We start from the raw sequence: 20271 nt of genomic DNA, 5'->3' as shown, positions 1-20271 counted from the left end.
TTGCAAAGATTAAACTCTCATTTGTAAACTGATAAGCAAACACAACTCTGAAAGCACTTTCCCTTTGGACATCTTAAAGATGATTTATGCTGTTTTTGCCTGTTTCATGCACTGGGGAGAGATTACTTTGCTATTTATTTTATTTATGCTGTTTTGCCTCTGAGAGGGAAATGACAAAATACATTAATCAGAATTTCTTTAGCAAGCTCCCTGCAGCCCTCAAAGCATTCTGAAAGGAATCAATATATAAAATGAGATAATTATTTCAGTTTCATGTATTAAAAGGCCCTATATTTTTTCTGCCTATAGAAATGTTGGACTGATCAAACATTTTTAGATGCCAGGTACTGAAAAACAAAAGGGTGCTTTCATCAGAAGAAAAGTAGCTTGCAAACAAGTTGTATGTACCTGTTAATGTATCTTCTGGGGAAAAAAAAATACCATACATGCATGGAAGAGCCTCTCATTATTTCTAGCTGTCGTGAATTAAGATTGTATTTTCCTCTGCTCAAAGTCAGCATTCTTTTGAATGGTAAAGGAGGGTCAATTGGAGAAGCAATATGGCACACTGCACAGTTGTTAGTACCTGCAGACACAGAAATAAATGAGCAAGCTGGCCAAATTTAGGTACAGATATGCAGTTATTTATATGTGAGGCAGGAGCATGGCTTAGGTGCCTAAGCCCAGGTGAGATGCCCTAATTATCTGTCTGGCCTCAAGCTGTGATTTCCAGTCCCTGGGTAGATGTTGGTGGCAAGGCACTGCAAAAATGATGGGATGTGGTCCCTAGACCACTGAGCCAAGCCACTCCACTGACTTGAATAACAGCTTCATATCCTTTCTTATATGAATATATTCATATGGAAATATCTAAACGGAAGTTGCTTCATCTTAAACTGATCAGAACCTGCAGTCTGGCTCCAGGTGAGTTAACTTGGCTGTGCAGTTTGGGTAGCCAATCACTGCATTCAGGGCTATACACACACGCTTGCAAACATCTGACTTCATCTCATTCAGGATCTGATTTGCCTTTCTTCCTCCTGTTAGGCAGCTCCCTGCTGTGGAAACAGTCCCTCCTGCAATCAGTAAAACTTCTTGAAAGATGGGGATCTCTTCCAGTTTCAGAAAGCTTTCTTCCATTCTTCATGGCAAATGTTGTCTGTGTGAGGAAGTTAAGCTAGTTTGGAAAGAGCTTTGGTTGTTACAGATGTAAACATTTTCCAAGCCTCTCACACACTCTTTTTCTACCCATCTTTACTACTGCAATAGGAACCACCCTCACCCAAGCAGCCTGTGCCACTTGCTCACAGCCCTGGCAGAGACTTCCCTGGTTTGGAGTTTACGCAAACAAGGCTGGTAAGGTTTCAGGGTGAACTTTCAATTAAATCCCTAATCCCTGTTGTGAGGGAATCTGTGCTGAAGTTTGAAAGTAGAATTGCATAAAATTAGGTTTGCTGGAAATGTGGCTTGATTCAAAGGTAAGCTTAGTATGAATGCTGGATTCCAACTTCATAAAATGTAGTTGCAAAACCTCATATAGCCTATTTGTTTACTGGCTGATAATAATAAAATGTGTGCAATCATTTTGGACTCTTAATGTTCTTTTTCTTTACGAAATTACAGAAGTTTTATTTCTGCCATTTTCCAAGTTCATAATTTCATTGAAAACATAAAAAAACCCCTAACCTACTGGGAAATACTGATGTTTCTGCTATTACTTTCTAACATACTAGGCTGTGCCTCAGACTAGAAGCCAGCTAGTTCTGGGAGACCCTTATGTTCACGGGTAAGAGTAAGAAGCTTACTCACTTCTGAAAGGAGGTAGGCAGGGTATACCGAAATCCTCTGCTCTTCAGTTGGAATAAGCTTAGTGATTCCTTATGAGATGGAAATGACTATCTGCATTTTGGGAGGTGAGTATTTGCCTCTGAGATGAAAAAAGGTGGTTGCTGGATTTCTATGATGTCTGAATTAGATCATCCCTGGAGTTTTTTTTGGTCCAGAATGGTGTATGTGTTTCCTCTTGCACACAGCTGCACCTTGTACCAAGCCCTGCCTCATCAAGAGGAGTGAAACTGAGCCCATCACTTCTGCGCAGTGCATTTCTAACTCTTAGACACTGACATGACTCAGATCTAAGTGTGCTACCTTTATGGGTGAAAAATGCTAGCTTATAAAAAAAACAAACTTGTTTTTGTTGCCACCAAATGACACCCATATCTTTTTAAAATAAGACGTGGTAATCCATCCTCACTGTGCTCACTGAATTTTACATGAGGAGTATTTGTATCTTACTTAACTGATAGTCTTATTTTGATGTCTTATGCCTTTTACTGGAAAATCTTTTGAGGGGGACATAAATTTTGCTACTGTCTTCAGTAGGGCCAGCTTTTTTCCTTTATTTATAGGACGATACAACACTTCAGCTTTTATGGCCACTGTGAAAAACAATGGTTAGTATGAATGACTGTGAATCACAGGACAATATAGTGATAGGAAGACTAGTTTCCTGTTGCATAGAACAATATTCATTGACCCTCAGACACATAACATTTTCTGAATTGACTTCCATAATTTTAAGTATTGAAAATTATTAGGTTAATTCTTAATATTTGCAACTTTGCTAATAATCTTCTTGTTATTCTCCACATTTTTCTCAACAAAACACAGTCAAAGACTAAGGAAGTGCTTAAAAACCCAGGATGAATTTTTTTTGCACTTATCCAAAACCACGAATGCTTTTCTAAAAAGTTTCTCAATACTCACATTTTGTGCTATTTAAATCAGTCTAAAGGAGACTGGTTTAGTTGAATATTTGCAACTAGGCTAGTCTTTGCTAGGCTGTGTAGGGATGGAGTCAGAAAAGCCAAGGCCCAGCTTGAACTAAACCAAGGGATACCAAGAAGAACAAGGGTGGCTTCTACAGGTACCTCAACAAGAAAAGAAAACTCCAGGATAGCATACCCAGCTACTGAGTGACCCAGACAAGCTGATAAAAACAGACAAGAAGAAGGCTGAGGTACTTAACAACTTTTTTAACTTGGTCTTCTCTGATAACTGCTCACCACACTGCCTTCAAATGTCTGGTTTGGTAGGAGAGGATAACAGAATCACAGAATGGCCTGGGTTGGAAGGGACCTCAAGGATCATGAATCTCCAACCACCCTGCCACATGCAGGGTCACCAACTTCCCCATTTAATACTAGACCAGGCTGTTCTGGGCCCCTTGCAGCCTGGCCCTGAACCCCTTCAGGGACAGGGCATCCACAGCCTCTCTGAGCAGACTGTTCCAGCACCTCACCACTCTCTCTCTGTAAAGAACTTCCCCCTGACATCCAACCTAAATCTCCCTTCCCTCAACTTAAAACCATTTCCCCTTGTCCTGCTGTTATCAACCCTTTCAAAGAGTTGATTCCCCTCCTGTTTTAGGTTCCCTTTAGGTACTGAAAGGCTGCAATGAGGTCACCCCACAGCCTTCTTTTCTGCAGGCTGAACAAGCCCAGCTCTCTCAGCCTGTCTTTGTAGGGGAGGTGCTCCAGCCCCATGACCATCTTTGCGGCTCTCCTCTGGACCCTCTCCAACAGTTCTCTGTCTTTCTCATACAGGGGGCTCCAGACCTGGACCAGTACTCCAGATGGGGCCTCACAAGAGCAGAGTAGAGAGGGACAGTCACCTCCCTGTCCCTGCTGGCCACCCCTCTTCTGATGGAGCCCAGGATTCCATTTGCTTTTCGAGCTGCAAGAGCACACTGCTGGCTCATGTTAAGTTTTTCATCCAAGACTCCCAGGTCCTTTTCTGCAGGGCTAGATCAGAGAAGCAACATCCCTCTCACTGTAAGCGATGATCAAGTTTGTGACCACCTGAGGAACATGAACATCCACAAGTCTATGGGTCCTGAAGAGATGCGTCCCAGAGTCCTGAGGGAATTGTCTGATTTAGTTGATTTAGTTGCTAAGCCACTCTTAATTATATTTGAAAAGTCATGGTCATCAGGTGAAGTCTCTGGTGACTGGAAAAAAGGCAACATCACACCCATTTTTAAGAAGGCTAAAAAGGATGACCCTGTGAATTACTGACCTATTAGTCTCACCGTTGTGCTGGGAAAGATTATGGAGCAGATCCTCCTGGAAGCTATACTAAGGTAAGTGGAAGGTAGAGAGGTACAGTGTACAGGAGAATCAGCATGCCTTCACCAAGGGCAAATCCTATTTGACCAACCTAGTGGCCTTTTATGAAGGTGTCACTGCATCAATGGCTGAGGGAAGAGCCTCTGTTGTCATTTATCTGGACTTCACTAAGGCCTTTGACATGGTAGTCCACAACATCCTTTTCTCCAAATTGGAAATATATGGATTTCATGGATGGACTGTTTGATGGACAAATAAATTGCTTGCAGGATTGAGTCCAGAGGGTGGTAGTTGAAGGCTTTATGTCTGGATGGAGATCACTGCTGAGTGATGTCCCTCAGTGCTCAGTGCTGGGACCAATACTTATCTTCATCAATTACATTGCCAGTGAGGTCAAGTGCACCCTCAGCAATTTTGCTGATGACAAATGGTGTGGGGTGCAGTTGACACACCAGAGGGACGAGATGCCATCCAGAGGGACCTAGACAGGCTTGAGCAGTGGGCCCAGGAGAAACTCATGAAGTTCAACAAATCCAAATGCAAAAATTCCTTGGGGGCAGCCCTGTGGAGAAAGACTTGGTGGTGAACTAGAAGCTGGACATGAGCCAGCAGTGTGCACTTGCAGACTGGAAGGCCAACTAAACCCTGGGCTGCATTAAAAAAGTGGTAGGCAGCAGGGAGAGGAAGGCTCTTGTAAAACACCATCTGGAGTACTGTGTCCAGGCATGTGGCCCCCAGCACAAGAAAGATGTAGAGCTCTTGGAACAGGTCCAGAGGAGGGACACTAAGATGATCAGAGGGCTGGAGCACTTCTATTATGAGAAAAGATTGAAGGAACTGGGCTTGTTTAGCTTGGAGAAAAGAAGGCTCTGGGGAGACCTAATTGTGGCCTTCCAATACTTGAAAGGGAGCACATAAACAAGAGAAGGAATGGCTGTTTACATGGAAGGGGCAATGGTTTTAAACTGAGACAGGGGAGGTTCAGGTTAGATATTAGGAGGAAGTTTTTCACACAGAGGGTGGTAACACTGGAACAGGTTGCTCAAGGAGGTTGTGGATGCCCCATCCCTGGAGGCATTCAAGGCCAGGCTGGATGTGGCTCTGGGCAGCCTATGGGTCTAGTGGTTGGCGACCCTGCACATAACAGGGGGTTTGAAACTAGATGATCTTTGAGATCCTTTTCAACTGAGGCCATTCTATGATTCTGTGATTTGTTAGAAGATCTTTGTTTAATCCCTTGTGAACATATCTAAATCTGAAGGTAAATATCTCACTGGCACGCTGGGGTTTTCAAGTTTGAATAACATCATCTAATACACTGAAAACAGTGTATTAGAATATGAAATATATTCTGAAATATATTACTTGCATTTTCTTCTGCATATTTTTGCATTGCCAATATTCAGAAGTTTTTGTATACATACATTGTGAAACCAAAATCATCAGATCTTCGTATTCAGGTATTATTCTTCTGTTAGGTCAAATTCACTGGTGTTTTTTAGTAGCAGAAAACATAAGAAATACAGCTTAAATTCATAGACAGATTTGAACATCCTAAATAAGCTAACAACTTATCTATTATAATCATAGAATCACAGAACAGTTAGGTTGGAGGGGAGCTCCCTTGACCGCTTGTCTGCCCCTTTTTTGCTGCAGTCCAGGGTATGGTAGGCTTTCTGGCCTGCAAGCACAGCTGCTGGCTGGTGTTGAACTTTTCATCTGCCAGTCCCCCAAGTCCTTCAACACGGGGCAATTTAAAATAATGTATCCTTTTGCTTAGGAAAAGCAAGGAGGCTGAAAATTGCTCTGCTCACTGTGTTATTGGGATGAAGGCAGGATTTGCTTTAAGCCATTACTATGAAGTGACTGGACTAAGGGCTACGTCCCTGGAGAATATTAGATGTTGAGCTCCTAAAATGGGCACCAGAACTCTGTTTGAATGATGACCTTTGTGCAAATGGCAGGAATCTATACAGAGGAGAGTGACAAACAGCCTGCTGAGCCAGACTGTCCTCTGCCTGAGAAAAGTGCCCTTCTCTGGGGACTCCTTGTACAAAACTCCTGAAAGTATGTGTCTATGCTCATTTTTATTCTAAATAGAGCAAGAGGTCATGCCTGTATGATGCCATCAGAGGAAATGTCTTTCCTCTTCCCCAGTGATAAACTCAGTGCAGTCATCTGTGATGGACAGAAGTTCAGTCCCCTCTCGTCCCTGGTGCAATTCAATGCCATGTCTTCCATCTTTAAGCACCACCAAGTATAGCATATGCCACTCCATGCTGCAGAACCACTTCATTCCTCTTGTACAAAAACTGTTTGTGATCATAACAAAATGTACCCAATGAGCCTCAGTGTAGGATGAGTGCTCTGACTGCATTGTGATGCTTGCTTAATTTCATTATTCTCACGTTTCAAAAAGGAGCAAATAAAACCTGGAGATGTTTAAGGCCAGGTTGGATAGTAACCTGATCAAATACTTGATCTGGTGGCAATGTGATCAGTACTTGTTCTAGTGGTTGGCAGCCCTACTTGTGGCAGGGGGGCTAGAACTTGATGATCCTTGAGGTCCCTCCCAAGCCAAGACATTCTGTGATTCTATGAAAACCATCTGTTTTCTGGAATGGCTACTAGGGTTATGATGGATAAGGAATGACTGTCTGAAGCTGTTAATGTCACTGTGTAAAATGATTTTCTTTTTTTCCCTATCTTGGATGTATATTCTCTTTCCTGGGAAAAAGCTGAAAGGTGTGGCATCTACACAGTTCACCACAAAATAGACAATTCTGGTGTGTTTCTGTTAGATCAAATCCATCAGAGACAGAGGAAGAGGGAACTCCAAAGAACATAGGAAATATCCTGCCAGGATTGACAAGGGTCAGTGCGTCCAAGGGCATGTGCTGTAAGTCTGGTTTCCTCCAGACCCCACTCTTCAGACACCTGGCAATCTGGAACAGCTGTATTAGAGATGTGAGAGGATAGTCATACTTTTAGGGTACACTTCTGGGCCTACAGTCCTTGAATTATTCTAATGTCTTTGGAACCTGCTAATAGTGTCTATCTCTAACATGCTTTCTGGTGGTAGACCTTGAAGAAGTCTGCTACCATCCATGTTACTTGGATTTCCCAAATTCAGGCTGGGGTTACATACATGCTTTGGAGGTGTCCTGCCTGGCTGTAACAAGCCACTGTACCTGTGAGTCCACGTGGGCACAGAGACATTGGGCTCCCAGGGGTTTCATTTCAGCACGTAAAACATGGATAGATGGTTGCTATCTGTAAGGTGAAGTGACAGCCTTGAGATTGTACCTGGGATTACAATTTTGCTTCTAGGATTCTGATTTTTACCTTGGAATTTCTCTCTCCACGTCTCTCCCTGTTCCCATTACTCTCTCTCTAAAGGTGATGCCTTGTTTCCAATTATTCTTTCAACAGGGAGTCAATTAAAGATTCCAACCTCAGCCAATCTGCAGAGCCCTATGATTGTACAGTGTGGACCATCACAGGAAAGAAAGAGAACAAGAAGCAGTTATAACCAATTCGTTGCTAATTAGGCTTGGCTGAGCCTCCTTCAACTGTCTCACACTGCTCTTTGTTCCTATGGGCAGTGGAAAGCAAAAGGGAGAATTTCACTTAAAGATTTGATTCAGTATTCTTTTCTTTTTGATAGAAACAGGGTCAGCATGCAAATGGTATTTTATTTTCTACACTGACAGCATAGCTACACAAAAATATTATGACCTGCTGCTGCCAAATGCAACTGAATGAATTATTCTGAAGCACTCCTGAGCCCGTCTTTGTCACAGTCTCCTATTTCAGTCCCTGTCATGCACTGTGCCTATCATTCATTATAGTTGATGGGCTGAGGGCAGAAAAGTGTCTCTTGTCTTGTTCTCTGGAGAATTTTGTCTTGGCTGTCTCACCTTCAATCACCGCTAATAGCTCTGCTGGCACAAATTCAGAGAGGAGCTGTGAGGAGACAATGAAAATATTTCACAGGGCATTTTATATTTTAATAGCTAGTTTTAAAAAATGAATTTGCTGAAGTAGATGAAAATGAAGATTGCTAAGAGAGATTTTTCTTACAAGCATTTTTTTTGCTGTTATTAATCTTTAAGCCCTCTGCATCCTTTTTACTTTTTCTCGTATGTACTGCTATAGGGATTGGGTTCTACTTTGTTCAACTAATAACCATTTATCTGACAAATTCATTAGGATGGTTTACTGTTCAATAGTACTATGCTGGAGGAAAGAACAAAATATCACTTTGTTGTGTAGGGCACTTTGTTGTGTAGCTTACTCAAATTTTAGCCTGCTGCCTCCACCTGTCTTTACAATGGTATGTGACCACAGGCTGTGCTTGTGGTAGGAATTCTGTCGCAGCTCTGATGTCTTGCAAAGGTCATAGCAAAAGAATGCGATGAAGCTCACCATTTTGGCAGAAGCACAGTGGATAACCCAAGTGAGATTAAAACTGTTGTACGGTCTTTAAGTTTTTTATGTTTTATTTAGTATAGTTTTCTTCTGGACTCCCAGGACTCCCAGTCTGGGTTTCTGATCTCTGATTGGCAGATAGAACTGGTGATCTAGTTCAGCTGGTGGATGAATAAAATATTATGGCAATAGTCTTACGTAGTTCAGTGGGTGTTTTTCCAGACAATGGTAATTAAGTGCATGCAGTAACAGAGACATTTGGTCATCCTTAGGCAAACACTATCAGAAGGCACAATGAAAATAAAATACAGATCTGTACGTACTGTCCAGAGTGGTATATAAAATTTAAATATGGATTGATGAAACTTCTGTTCAATCATTAGTTGCTAAAGATGATTTTTAAGATTATATGGATGATTTAATGATCTATTTCATTAATTGCTGTGTTTTCTTACTACCTATTTAATTGATTCAAATAAAATTATACGTTGTATGTTGAAGCATTTTTGAACTCTCTAATTGAAGTGTTACCTTTTCGATCTTCATTTCCCCCACCTGGATTGCAAGATTAGGGTTCATCTGGGAAGAAAATAGGGCATTTTAATGCTAGAGTTGGTGAAATCATTGTCTGCAACTGTCAACACAAAAATGACTCAAAGACAGATCATCTTGTTATAGAAGACTTGCTTCAGCAGTCTGGAACTTACATCCAATTTAGTTATGTCAAGATATTAAAGTTCCTTTTCAGTGAAGACGAGGTATGAAGTAGTAAAATAAACGTGTTTTATCCAATTTTAATGATCACCAGTTTTTAATTAGTTGCAGAAATGAACAGCAAAGAAATTTTGTTAAACATTTTAGCTGAGTTTAGGGATTGAAATATTGACTTCACAACTCATGGAAGTGTCATGGAATGCTGTGTCCAGGGGCACACCTGGTGAGTTCTGGCTGCTCTTGGGCATTTGGGAACAGGATCTGCAGCAGCTCAAAGCAACTCCCTGACCTGCATGAAGTGTGAGCACAGGTTCCTCCGTACTCAGTTTATAACTCCAGTGCTCCACCATGCTGTTAGCTGATGCAGAGTCCTGCCTGTATGGCAACATATGCTAGTCAGTCTGACTTTCTGCTCACTGTGTGTTATCCCAGCACGGGAATGGCTAACTGACACTTTACCACATGTAGTATGTACTGTTTTTGTTGTAGTTTCCTTGGGGTACTTGCCAATAAGAAGGACAGAGAAGGGTTGTGGAACAACATTTGCCTTTCATGTATGAAACTCAAGAACATGAGAATACATACTTACCTGGTGTAGGGAGCCTGCTTTGGCAGGGGGTTTGAACTTGATGATCTCTGGAGGTCTCTTCCAAGCCCTACAATTCTGTGATTCTGTGATTGATGAAGGTTAATTAGCATGACAGATAAAATACCAAGTTTTTTGGAAAGACAGAGCAGTATTTTTTTTTTCCTTAAAAAAATACTGATCTGTGAATGTCTATTTAAACAAAGATTTCAAGAAACCACGAATATATAAGGCAGCTCTTCTAAATGAAAGTGTTCCAACAAGGAGCAGAATCCCATTCTTTCATTTCTTATGCTCATGAGACCCCTATCTTGTTATGCTCAGCTGCCAGAGAAAACAAGCCCACTCTTTCATTAGTACAGGAGAATGTAGCATCTGTCTGTATGCATTAAAAAAAAAAAATCTATGTTTTTCTGGACTAATCTGGCATGACTTTTTTATCTCCTCACATGAACTCATCTAAGAAAATTTCAGTCTGAATGAGATAGGCAGAGGTTATACTCTCTGGGAAGACCATCAATTTTAGTAACTTCCACGCCCCTTGGCCACGTTTCTAATCTCACTAATGGTATCGTGACCATTTCAGTGCTGACGGACCTCCTAACTGGAATAGCTTGAAGAGAGACAAATTCATGCTTTCAGGCACGAGCAATGCTACTTCTATTTTGGCTGCATTGGAAGGAGCTCAAAATGAGTTATGCTTGTCCTTTTCCATTAAGCATTCCTCTGCTTAGTAGCATAAATGTAATTAACATTGTGGGCCTCATGACTCTTTTTAACTGGATTAGATCTCATGACTCACTTGGGCATTATCTGAAGAAAGTCTCCCTGTACAAAATGACTCAATCACTAAAATTGCTATCTGGCTACATGCCAAGTTATTAGGATCCAAAGAGGTAGCACTTAATCTGATTCAGAAACCTCTTTCATATTTTTTAAACATATGCACAAACCTATTCCAAAGCTCTGCCCCTCCAAAAAAAGAAGTCAAGATTTTATTTTAGGTACACTCTATACTCTGAGACGTCTTACAACATTATTGATCCTTTTAAAGTAATTGCGTTTAATTCTGAAACCACTGCAAAATTTCAGATGAAGAAATAATGCAAACAAATCAGGAAAAAGTTCAGGGCCATGAGAAGGTCACTGAGCACTGGGAGTGGAGACTACTGACAGTTTCATTGGTTTAGCCATTTGCCCATTTATCCTCTCTTGATCTCAGGATTGAGTGAAAGAATTGGGTCAGGCCTCACTTCCTTTGTCTTATCTCCTCCATTATATTCCATAGCTAGCACTTGGGGAAATGTGATGGGAAACAGCAACCTTTCTTGTAGTATGGTCATCCATATTCTGAGCATAGGTAGTAGTGGGTTGTTTTGGCCTGAATGTTGCTTATGTTTAAAATCTCAAAGATCAGTCTATCCTGAATTGAAACAACCATTTTTGACTCCCGTTTAGACTTCCATAGCATTCAAAATACACTTCAGCTCTGTGTCAAAAAGAAGTATACCTCTTGGTTTGAAACCTCCCATCTGAATATTTAATTAGCTTTTTTTTGTTGTAAGAAATAGAAAATAATTGCTTGCTCTTCAGTTTTCCATGTTTTTCTTGACTTTTTGGCCTCTCTGATCCATCTTCTTCCCAGAGATCCGTTTTTCAGTCTGAAGACTCACAGCTTATCTAGTCTATCTCTGAAGAGTGAATGGCCAGAGTGAATGCAGTGCTAGGCTATAGCTGCTTCAGAAACCTTGGGGCAGTGCAGACAAAAACTTGTCTTCCAGTGAGAGGAGAAAATAATATATTCCTAAAACAAGTCATTAATATCTGTCCTGAGATGATTACACTAAAAATTACATTGTTTTTCAATGTAGAAAGCTCATTACTTAAAGCCAATGGAGTAAAGAGAAAGTGTAGGTATTTCACCTCTGCAAAGGTTTCTGATATGCCTTTTTTCAGACATGGATATCCAGACTTAGAAACACTGACCAAGAACTTGAAGGTGTTTTTTCTGTTAAAATTATTATTATTATGTATTATTTCTCTGTTGATTGCCTGGGAGTTGACATTCCTCTCTGTAAAAGGAAGAGGGAATAATTAATAATTAAATTAGCACAACGAATCATTATCAAAATGGTTTTTATCATCTGTAAATTAACTTTCAGCAATAAATGTTGAGCAGTGTCATTCTTTATGCTTGTCCTCGCCTGACAGAGAAAATCTTGTCTTTATTTCCGATAAATCACGAAACATTATACATTGTTAAAATTGGAACTGTGAATTTCCCTTTGTCCAAAATGAAATTGTGTGATATGACACAAATTTATGAAAACTTAGTGGATGTGAAAGTATATAATAATACCTGTCCAGTGGTTGTGTAAGATCCTCTTCATTGCCATAAGAGCTTTGCCATGCTTTGGTGCTGAAATGGCTTCATAGCCTTGAAAGATTTTAAATGTCTATCAGAATGTTCTGGAAAATTTGTTTTCTGAGAGATTAATGTAAGAGGCCTAACTTAGCCACTTGTCATCAAAAATACAAAGAGTCAGTTGTCCAACACACTGTTATTTACTTTTCCCTTTTATCAGTCTACAAAATACTTTATTGATAACTTTAAATGCAGCAGTGATCTGAACCCACTGAAAGACTGTGATGAGTGAGCAGTTTAAATGTTTACCAATGCACTAACAATGCTTTTGCCCTCAATCTATGCTTAGATTTGATTCCAGCAACAGCATTAATATGGACATTTTAAAGAGTGTTTAGTTTTTTGAACCTATGTGGTTGACCTGAGATCAGAATCTTGATTAACCAGAAGGTAAGTACATGGGAGCAGGCATTTTTCTGTAGATGTTAGACTCAACTTTTGGCATTATACCTCACCAAATGTGTGGAAGATGGGAAAGGTCAAAATCTTACTGTTCTCTCTCAGCAGATGAAGATGGCAGGAAGGAAGGAAAGGCCAGTCTTGTAGGCCAAGTTAATATGTTTTCCAGTTTCCAACTGAAGACCCTCCAAAGTGCTGCATTCTTAACACAGTTTCCCATTCCCTACTGTTTATTTGTTGCTGCAAAAGAAAGCATTCAGAAAACATTATAATACATCTAGAAAGAAATCAACGTTCTCTTCAAATGTGTATATATATTTGTATGTACTTTTGTTTATATAAATACACATGTGCACATATGTTTATGTATCTACACAAATACATGCATAAATGTGTGTGTTTAAACATAAACATACCCTACAATATCCTTCTCTCTGAATTGGAGACGTATGGATTTGGGTGGACTGTTCAATAGAAAAAGAACTGGCTGCATTATCAACTCCAGAGAGTGGTGGTCAATGGCTCCATGACTGGATGGAGATTAAGTGACAAGCAGTGTCCCCCAGGGGTCGGTGCTGAGGCTGATACTCTTTAATATCTTCATCAGTGACACTGACAGTGGGGTTGAGTGCGCTCTCAGCAAGTTTGCTGACAGTGCCAAACTGTGGGGTGCATTGTACACACCAGAGGGACAGGATGCCATCCAGAGGGACCTAGACAGGCTTGAGCAGTGGGCCCAGGAGAATCTCATGAAGTTCAACAAATCCAAGAACAAGATCTTGCACCTGGGTCGAGGCAACTCTCACTACCAATACAAGCTGGGGGATGAAAGGACTGAGAACAGCCCTGCCGAAGAAGATCTATGAGTTCTGGTGGATGGCAAGCTGGACATGAGACAACAATCTGCTCTTGTGGCCTAGAAAGCCAACCATATCCTGTGCTGCATCAAAAGCATCATGGCCAAAAGGTCAAGGGAGGTGATCCTGTCCCTCTACTCATCACTGGTGAGGCCTCACCTGGACTACTGCATCTAGATGTGGAGTGGTCCAAGAAAGACATGGACCTCTTGGAGCACATCCAGAGAAGGGCCACAGAAATGATTCTGGGAATGGAACACCTCTCCTATGAGGACAGGCTGAGAAAATTGGGGCTGTTCAGCTTGGAGAAGAGAAGAATGAGAGGTGATCTAATGGCGGCTTTTCAGTATCTAAAGGGGAGCTACAGGAAAGAAGGGGACAGACTCTTCAGCAGGGTCTGTGGTGATAGAACAAGGGGAAATGGTTTCAAAGACGGTAGATTTTTCACGACTTTTCAGTCATGGTAGATTTAGGTTAGATAGAAAGAAAAAATCTTATACAGTGAGGGTGGTGAGGCACTGGAACAGGTTGCCCAGAGTTGTTCTTGATGGCCCATTCCTGGAGACTTTCAAGGTGAGACAGTATAAGGGCCTGGGTAACCTGATCTAGCTGTGCATGTCCCTGTTCATTGGAGGGGAGTTGGATTAGATGGCCTTCAGAGGTCCCTTCCAAATCTAAGGATTCTATGATTCTATATCTGGACCATTACTCATTTCTCAGTGGCACTGTAGGCTCTGTGTGCTTCCAAGTAAGTGGAAGAAAATAGATCAGAGAAAAAAAAAAAGTGAAGGAAAGGAAATATACTCTTCAATTACCAGGACAAATTCCTTTCTTAAAAAACATGATACAAAATATCATTGTAACCTGCACCCACATCTATTCTCTAATTCTGACTTCCTGAATCATTTATGAATCTTACCCTTTTTTTCTTGCACACAGCATGCATTCTTTCTGGAGAAAGTAGTCTGATGCCTCTCCAAAAGCTGAACTTTCCTTATCTGAACACTGTCTGTTCAATCCAACAGATACACCATTCCTTATTAAATTACTTAAAGACACTGACAAAGCCCATAACTATGAATCTTTATCTTAAGGAGCTCACTTGTAATTTGTACAATGGCTTCCACTACATTACCACAGAGAAAGGATAAAGTGAAAAGCTGCCTCTGTGTGCAAGCTAGATTGTGCACAGCAAAAAAATCAATAAAAGCAACAGGAAATCTGCTGCTCTGCTTTAGCTATTTGCTCATGGAGTGAGGGCATTTTTATCATTAAGTTAGCTGGGTTCCAGAGGCAGGCTTTGTTTTATACTGAGTTTTCCCTTTGAAGGAAGAGTTATTTCATTCCGAAAGTGAAATTCCCTTTAACATTAAAATGACATAGCAGGTTTGCAAATGTGATGACAAATCCTTGTGTTTTATCTTGTATTCTTCATAAGAGCAGGTCTAAAAGAGAAAGACAATACGTGTTTTGCAGCTGTTGATCAGCCAGAAAGCACCTCTTCCTGTATGAGAATTTCAGGATGTGCTTTTTTATCAGGACACCTATATATTCCATCCTACAGAGACAGAAAGCTAGAAATGTCATTGTAGTTACTGAAGGTCATTTAAGGCAGGAAATTTTTTTAAACATTACGTAAGATCTGTGACAGTGAAGTCATAGAATGATTCTGGTTAGAGGAGACTTCAGAAAATCTCTAAGTCAACCTGCTTCTCAAAATAGGATTGATACCAAATTCAGGCAGAGCTGCTAGGAATTTTTACTACGATTGACTCTTGGAGGCCACCAAAGCTTGAAATTCCACATTCTCACCGGGCAACCTATTCCAGTGCTTAATTTTCCTCAAAATAAAATCTCTCCCATATATCCCATTGAATTCTCTCGTGTCTGTTTGTGACTACCTTCTACCGCTTTCTCAACATTAACCTCAGTAAAGAGCCTGGTTCTGACTTATCAGTCACCTTCTCTTAGCTACTGTACTGTTGGTTTTAAGTTCCACTCCAACTTCTCTTCTTCAGCCAAGGTAGTCACAGGAGTAAAATGCATTTGTAATTTGAGACTTAATACACATTTGTTACTCTAGTCCCAAAGAAAATTGTTTGTTTATCACACTGACATCCTTATAAACATCAGTAAAAATGAAGTGTCCTTTTGCTGGAATAAAATGTCAACATGGAAAATTAAAGAAAATTACTGCAAAAAAAAAAAAAGAATTTCTTTATATAATCAAATTCTGGAGAACGACTTGATAAGCAATGCAAAGTTGAGGCATAAACATGCAGATGCTTAGTTTCTAGTAAAACTATGGTTTTTTTCTTAAATAAATGTATTTATTATGCATATCTGGACAAAGGACTAGAAGCTAAAACTGAAATCAATTATCTCTAAATTTGTATTAACTTGAGTGGGAATTTTTTTTTTAGACAAACGTATTTCAAGGTGAAGACATTTACTTTTGCAGTTTTTGCTTTTGTTAGGTTGGTTCATGTACGTAGAACACCTTCATACTCACCAGATGTTTTTTTTTCCTCCTAATTTTAGATGCACAGCATTTATTTAACTTCTGATTTAACTACCTGAGGCAGTTCCAAGTACTGTAAATGGAAAGATGCTTACATCTTCAGAGAAGACTTCATTTCATATGAGATGAGTAGATGAAATATATATATATTCATATGTAATATTTAATACATATTATATACATATTATATATATATGGTGTATGTATGTGTATATATATGTATGATGTACTGATGGACAGTTGTCTGAATATGAGCCACAAGTGTGTCCAGGTGGCCAGCAAGGCCTATGGCATCCTGGCTTGTATCAGGAATGAAGTGATGAGCAGGACTACGGAAGTCATCCTGCCCTTGGACTTGACACTGGTGAGGTCTCATCTCGAGTACAGTGTTCAGTTTTGGGCACCTCAGTACAGAAAGGACATTGAGGTGCTGGAGCAGGTCCAAAGAAGGGCAACAAGGCTGGTGAGGGGCTTGGAGAATATGGCCTATGAGGAGACAATGAAGGAACTGGGGCTGTTCAGTCTGGGGAAAAGGAGGCTGAGGGGAGACCTTATTGCTCTCTTCCAGCATCTGAAAGGTGCTTACAGAGAGTGCGGGGCTGGTCTCTTCTCACTGGTGACAGGACGAGGGGAAATGGCCTCAAGTTGCACCAGAGTAAGTTTAGGTTGGATATCAGGAAAAACTTCTTTAGAGAAAGGGTTGTTAAGCACTGGAATTGGCTCCCCAGGGAGGTGGTTGAGTCACCATCCTTAGATATACTTAAAAACTGTTTGGATGTGGTGCTCAGGGACATGATTTAGTGGAGGGCTGTTAGAGTTAGGGTAGGATGGTTAGCTTGTGGTTGGACTCTATGATCTTTAAGATCTTTTCCAACCTGAGTGATTCCATGGTTCTATCATTCTGTGTATGATAATCCACTGTTTCCTCATGCCTTCTTCTCTTTGCTCAAAGCATAAGGAACAGGAGATGACTTAGATATCTAAATTTAAGTGAGTTAAATAATATTTTTTGGATATCAGAAGCTTACATATAGCAATTATTTGCCTTATTCTGCTCTCCTGCACTGAACTGTCAAGCTTAGCTATTACATCACCTATGCTGGAAGAATGATCAGTCACTTCCAAAGAAAGATGCATATATTCATGCTCCATCCACGGATTGGAAGAATCTTGTCTCTTCAGTCTTTTCTATGCTTCCCTCCATTATACCCAGAGCAATTCCTTTAATCTGGAAAGCTTTGGAAATGTTGATATGTGACAGTTGTGGACTGACTGGTAGAGTATAAAGGCAGAGCATTTTCTTAGAACTCTGCTATGGAGAGTATTCCAGTTTTGTTGTGCCATGGTCTTGTACAAGTGGATATTATCTATAACGCCTTCTTGAAATTATTTGAAGACTTGTTATAATTTATTTAGACTGGATTTGAAGTATAAGCAGTGTGTTCAACTGTTGTAATCTCCTACTGCAGACAGTGCCTTAACTAGCGTACAGTATATCAGCAGTGGTAGAAAAAGTACTTATAAATAGATTAACCTGACTCCAAAATTTGTATCCTAACTAAGCCAATAGTTGTCTGTGATATGACAATTCCAGTTTTTGTACTATGAGAAATATGGAATATTAGGAGATTGAGGCTACTTAACTTTGCACATTCCCAAACACCTGTGTAGTGTCTGCCTCTATACATCCACATGTTTTAATATTGTTTTTTAAAAGACTTTCACAAAACCAAGAAAAAATTGTATATACAACTTGATAAACAGGCATTAGTAATTTTGTATTATTTCTTATTATACACAGGTCAGTATAAATTTTGTTTTCTACTTCTAACACCAAGACAGTAGCTCAAAGTCACATGCAGGTTCAAAAGGGCACTCTGTGTACTTGGATACTCTTGTAGTACAGAAGCTATAAAAGACCTTAGTTTGTGGTAAATTATGTTAGAGAATGAGATTAATTTATTTGATTGCATTTGCCATTGTGGGGCAAGCATGAGCAATTTAGAGGATTAAACTGGAGCAACACAGAAATGTGAGATGTCCATTTAGTGCTCTCAAAGTTTGATTACTTTGATAACAGAGTGTCTTGTGCCAAATGAACATTGGAGTAGCCTTCCAGTAGCTCTTCAACTGCATGCAGCTACTTCATTAGGGTGACCTTGCATGCAGAATTGTCACAGGCTGACTCTTGTTTGTTAATCTCTGTTATTGCATAAAGAATCAAACTTTGCACTTTTTACTTATTCCTTCCCTACACAGAGTTCTTTTGATTGTCTAAAGCAGGTAGGGTTTTATTCACAACAGGTTTGGGGAAATATACTGATGGAGTATTCAAGCAAGTGACCAACATGGCCACATTAAAGGATGAAATAGACCCGTGTTTGTGCATTTTGGATTAGTCTGGAGGACAACATTATTTTGCTACTCACATTGAGAAGTGAATACAGCTGCTGTTTCAAGTGTTCTACAGCACCCCTGTTTATCTGCAAAGTATAGGACATTGTTAATGCACACCATGATTGCAGCAGGTTTCTGAGCACACAAGAGGGCATTTAAGAATTTCTCATCTGCAAGCCATGCCTCTGTTGTGAGTCATATCCTAAAGTTTTGTATTAATAGGAAGATGCCATTGTGTTTAAGCGCCACTCAGAAAAAAAGAATCTGCAGTTTGCTGTGAGCATACAAATGATGCCATACAGTTTGAGTGGTATATATAAAAGTACTATGTTAAATGCTTAAGCAAGCGTTACATTGGAAAAGAAAAAAAAGTGACCACAAAGTTGTAATCCATCACCCACTTGTAAGAAATTCTGAAGGAATTACATGGGACATCACAGACAGTGAGATTGCAACTTGGAGAAGATTACCTATGGTCTATGTGCTGTGATGAAAAGATCAGTTTAATAAGTACTTCCCTCTTGGAAGGCTCAGTAAGTCAGTTATGGTAGTGATCATTTGGTTCTCTGCTTGACTAAGACACAAGCTAGAATCATCATCCTCTTCTTCACCTAAATATGAATTTGACTGAGTCTGAATATGCACTTCTTTATTAATTTGATGAAATTTACTGCGTCAAAAGATGGGGAACTCATGAGACAACGCGATGTCCATAGCTCTCATAGTGCCTCTGAGCATTAGTGATTTCTTCAGGGTTTTTTTTTTTTTTTTTGGTAGCGGAAGAATGATAATCTGTTCTTTAACACTGAAATGAGTGTCATTATCTCTCTTGTCTATCTGCACACATGATAGTCTACCAAAACACCTCTGAAATACTGTTATTCCTGTGGCACAGAAGCCAGAGGGTTTGCATTTAATCTTAAAAATCTGCCTTAGTGACATGCTATTATGAAGCAGCACAACAGTTAAATCTATCGCAGTTGCTGCTTTTCTTGGTGATTCTTTTGTTTTGAGTGATAAAAAAAATACACAAGGAAATTGCTATCAGCTTGCATTAGGGAAAGTAAACAGTTTACTTTTCTAATTATCCTAGAGATTTATTCCTTTTTTTTTTTTTTTTTTTTTTTGAAGACTACACTCAATATGCCACCCCTTGGTTAATTTTCTGTATGAAATTCGAGTATGAATTTCAAGGAGAACACCTCATCCATCTTTCCCTGAATCTGCCAGAATGCTGTAGATGACTGTGCTACATAGGGTTTATGGGGCTAGATTGAACCATTGATTTTTCTCAAGAAATTCCCCATTGCCCTGAACAAATTGTACCGAGGAAAAGCAAATGGCATAAATATGGCCTGATAGATGAACTAAACCTTGTTTACCTGGCATTTTGTTTTGTTTTCCAGTCTCTGATTAAAACAATTATTTGTTAGTGTCAAACCTTTGATGTTTGCAATTACTAGAGCACCTCTGAGAAAGAAACTCATGCTATAGCCTGAGCCATTTCAGAGGGAGACCATAAATAGCTGCCCTCATATCTCTGCAAAAATAAGATAGGGTACTCTGAATCACTGTTTGTTTGTTAGTCTGTTTTCAAAATGAAGGAAAATGAGATTGACTAGCTGTATACTATGCTTTCTATAGAAACAGGACTCCCACATTTCATGCTCTGTAAAAAAATGAACTCTAGAAGAAAAGAATGGATGTGTGCCAAGGGTGAAGCTATGGGTTTTACCTCTACAGCGGTCTGTGCTCCAGATGGCAAATCTTTTCTCCTGCTCTGCAGGGTGATGGATAGTTTTATCCCTCCTTCT

The 20271-nt window shown here is 39.9% G+C and overlaps 1 long non-coding RNA gene across 1 annotated transcript in view; it reads left to right on the top strand.

Annotated features, from left to right (window-relative positions):
- The window catches only part of LOC128071750 (uncharacterized), a 370870-nt gene that overhangs the window by 147065 nt on the left and 203534 nt on the right, over positions 1–20271 (top strand). Inside the window, exon 2 of the long non-coding RNA XR_008202008.1 lies at positions 5113–5146. This is a non-coding gene — a long non-coding RNA (uncharacterized LOC128071750). The remainder of the gene's footprint in view (positions 1–5112; positions 5147–20271) is intronic.

Source organism: Tympanuchus pallidicinctus, unplaced genomic scaffold (assembly GCF_026119805.1).
Source record: "Tympanuchus pallidicinctus isolate F22 unplaced genomic scaffold, pur_lepc_1.0 scaffold6, whole genome shotgun sequence".
NCBI lineage: Eukaryota > Metazoa > Chordata > Aves > Galliformes > Phasianidae > Tympanuchus > Tympanuchus pallidicinctus.
Note: the sequence above shows the minus strand (reverse complement) of the source record. Positions and strands in the feature narration are given on the sequence as shown.